Source organism: Neophocaena asiaeorientalis, unplaced genomic scaffold (genome assembly GCF_003031525.2).
Source record: "Neophocaena asiaeorientalis asiaeorientalis breed wild unplaced genomic scaffold, Neophocaena_asiaeorientalis_V1.1 scaffold1154, whole genome shotgun sequence".
NCBI classification, from domain to species: domain Eukaryota; kingdom Metazoa; phylum Chordata; class Mammalia; order Artiodactyla; family Phocoenidae; genus Neophocaena; species Neophocaena asiaeorientalis.
Window position 1 is genome coordinate 157,248 of NW_020172267.1, and position 3,554 is coordinate 160,801.

Consider the following 3,554-nt stretch of genomic DNA (forward strand, 5'->3'; position numbering starts at 1 on the left):
CATGGAGCGGCTAGGCCCGTGAGCCATAGCTGCTGAGCCTGCGCGTCCAGAGCCTGTGCTCCGCAACGGGAGAGGCCACAACAGTGAGAGGCCCACGTATCGCAAAAAAAAAAAAGAGTGTACATAATGCTTGGCTCATAGTATGTGCTCAATAAATTAATTTTTCCAGCTATTTCCAGTGAAGTGTAAATAATGGAATTATGGATGAGAATGACAGTTGATGAATTTACAAAATGTCAATTATAACGTTCTCTGAGAGAAAGCAATTGGTCAGTTGATTCAAAGATTAGATTACATTATCCTTTCTGAGCTTTTCATTGTTTATTTCCATTCTCACTCAAGTTTCTCTCTTCAGAACTCATCCTTAGGATTTAGTTGAATTTAGTCTTGGGTTGTTGATGTTTCTTAATCTTCTCTTAAGTTAAATTTTAAGCAACTTAATATGGAAACCATATCTTATGTGTGTGTATGTTTTTTTGAGGTTTTATAATGTTATGTGACAGCTAGCGGTTAGTTCTCATCTACATTTTGTCTGTAGATTTTTGAGAGTAGTGACAGATACATATCTAACCAACATATAGAGTTTATTTGGTGAATCTTCATCCTCATTAAGTCTCCTGGACAATTGCACATGGATACAGTGTGGGACATTGCTTATTCCTTTGGCCCAGATAGCTTTACTAAGCCTGGTGTCATTGTGTACATCTGAAGTTCCCACCTCCTTCATGGCAAATTTCTGGATCCTTTTGAGTGCCCAAGGGGCAAGCTTCTTGAAGCCCACTCCCAGGATGCACTTGTGAATGTTGATAGTGTTTTCTGTGGTAGCTACCTCGTTGATGGCAGGATGGTCCTTCTGCTTCTCGCCCCTCTTCTTTGCAAGAGCTGTTCTGCTGGGCCCAGGTTGGAAGTGCTTAGGTGTTTTTCATATTTCCTGCATGTCCTACAACAGTGGTGAGCACATATGCATATATTAGATACCAGTAAAAACCTAAGTAATGTATTTGTAGAAGTCACATAAGAAACATTTCCTAGCGAAAAAGGAATGTTATAATTGCTAAGATCTTAATCTAAGATTCTAATGAAAGGTAGACTTTAAGCATACAACACCTTCTTAAAGAGTTTGGCATAAACTACACGGCCTAGACCTTTTTCAAATAAATACAAGTTGGAAAGCAGAAGGAGTTGTATGTTTCTGAGCTGCCTAGTGTTGTAATGTTAACAGTTTCTGGTGTCGTGGCAGGCTGTCTCCTCTTTAACCAAAGGAAAGTGTACAGACTGACAATTCTTCCAACTATTCAAATGTCTCTTAAAAATAATGGTGGTAAGTAACAGGCATTTTGCATGTGCTGGTTATTTTGACCTGATGGGTCTGCAAATTTCTTACTAGCATAGAAAAGAAAAGCTGCTTCTTATTTTTAAGTACAAATCTTGTGTGCAGCAAATGAAGTCACATTTTTTATTTATTCATTTATTTTTTTGTGCTGTTAGAAAACCACTTTGCAGTGAGTGTGAAAGAGAATACTTATTAGGCTAATAACAGCAGAATCATAGAAATGAGGCCTGTAGACAAATCTCCCTCTAGAGAATAAAGTGTGGTTACAGAAGGTTAAGAATCTATAAAGATCAATGGAGGCCAAGAGCTTAAAATAGAGATAAGCTGCCTGGAGAAAAAAAGTGAAAAGAAAAAGAAAACTTCAAGAAAACACTGAGTGTTTAGGATAGCTATTTTGTCTTTGTTCCCTGTTGAAAATTCCTAAAATTTCGTTTAGAGACAGTTATACATTCCTCCAAATACATCATTTTTATTTTTCACAATGTCTAAACTCCTGTGGGTGTCTTTTTCACTTCAACAGGTGCAATCACACATACACATGGGCCTTTGACTTCTGTAGTGAAACACATTGTCAAGTCAAAAGTACAGCTAATTCAGTAAAATGTGTTAATATAAGTAGTAAAAAACGACACAGGTTGTAATGGGTAAAGCTGATTCTTAAGTATAATAAGATTCCTGTATCCAAATGCACAAGTTCTAACTGAACTTTGAAACATCCTCATATAATTTGGGAGATAATGCATTATGCTTTCTTTGACTGAAAGGCAGATACTTCGGTGAGAGTTTTGTTACTTCCTCTCAGTTTTCAGTGGCTTATCAAGCACTACATTTGTTCTTCTTTAAAAATTTTATTTAAATACCTTTATGTTTATTTATTTACTTATTTTTGGCCACACGACTTGTGGGATCTTAGTTCCCCGACCAGGGATTGAACTCGGGCCCTCAGCACTGAAAGCCTGGAGTCCTAACCACTGGACCGCCAGGGAATTCCCGCTACATTTGCTCTTTATGAAGGCATCTATTCAATATGAAACAGGAAGGCCATGGCATAAGACCAGGCAGTTTTATTTGCCTATGGACATCTCCATGTTTTGTCTTATCCTTCCTGTCCCCCAAATCCCAAAGGAATCCCAGAATTCATGTTCTGTGTTGTAGAAAAATACATGAAAATTACAAAAAGGCTATCCTTTCTGTCTTTCTAGGTCTCTAATGTTCGTAATATTATTGGCCCCAACCTGTAAGTCACAGCCCATTTTGAAAGTTGGTAAGGAATAGTAAAACATGGTATTTTTGCCTTAATTTACCCTTTTGCCCCATTTACCTATCATAATTTCAGAGTTCCCTTCATATCCTTACCATATCCATGGTTAAACAATTCCAGTCTCTGACTTTTGATCTTTGGGAACTTGGATGGAGATTCGGACTTGCATGGCACACTGTGCTGGTCGGTTCAGGCTGCCATATCAAAGTATCACAGTCTGGGTGGCTTAAACAACAGAAATGGGTTTTCCCACAGTTCTGGAGGCTAGAAGTTGCAGATCAAGATACTGGTAGGGTTCATTTCCGCTGAGGCCTCTCTCCTTGGTCTGTAGATGGCTGTCTGTCTTCTCACTGAGTCTTCACTTGGTGTTCCTCAGTGCTTGTCTGTGTCCTAATTTCTTCTTATAAGTACACCAATCATATTAGCCATATCATTTTACCTTAATCACCTCTTTCAAGGCTCTGCCTCCGAATCCTGTCACATTCTGAGGTCCTAACTGGAGGTTAAGACTTCAGCATATGAATTTCGGGAGGACACAGATCAGTCCATAACACACACCATTCACCAACCTGGTGCAAGAATCTTTAGTCCACTTTATCTGTAGGGAGAAATCTCTGTTTCAAGTCATTTTTTTTCTGAATCACATTGATGTAAATATTTGTGGTTCAACATATGGTTGGCAAGCCAGAAGTGCCTCAGGGATTTAAAGAAGTGTTTTAGATACTCCAGCACATTTGGTAGGTAATCCAATCCTATTGGACAGACAGCCTGAATTTCAAAACTACACCCACGTTAAATAAAGGCCAGATATGTTTTTTTTTTATTTTTATTTTTTTACATCTTTATTGGAGTATAATTGCTTTACAATGGTGTGTTAGTTTCTGCTTTATAACAAAGGGAATCAGTTATACATATACATATGTTCCCATATCTCCTCCCTCTTGCGTCTCCCTCCCTCCC

At 38.3% G+C, this 3,554-nt stretch overlaps 1 pseudogene; it reads right to left on the reverse strand.

Annotated features, from left to right (window-relative positions):
- Window positions 1-510: 510 nt before the first annotated feature.
- LOC112411029 (60S ribosomal protein L31 pseudogene) overlaps window positions 511-3,554 on the reverse strand; it is a 17,689-nt pseudogene continuing 14,645 nt past the window's right edge.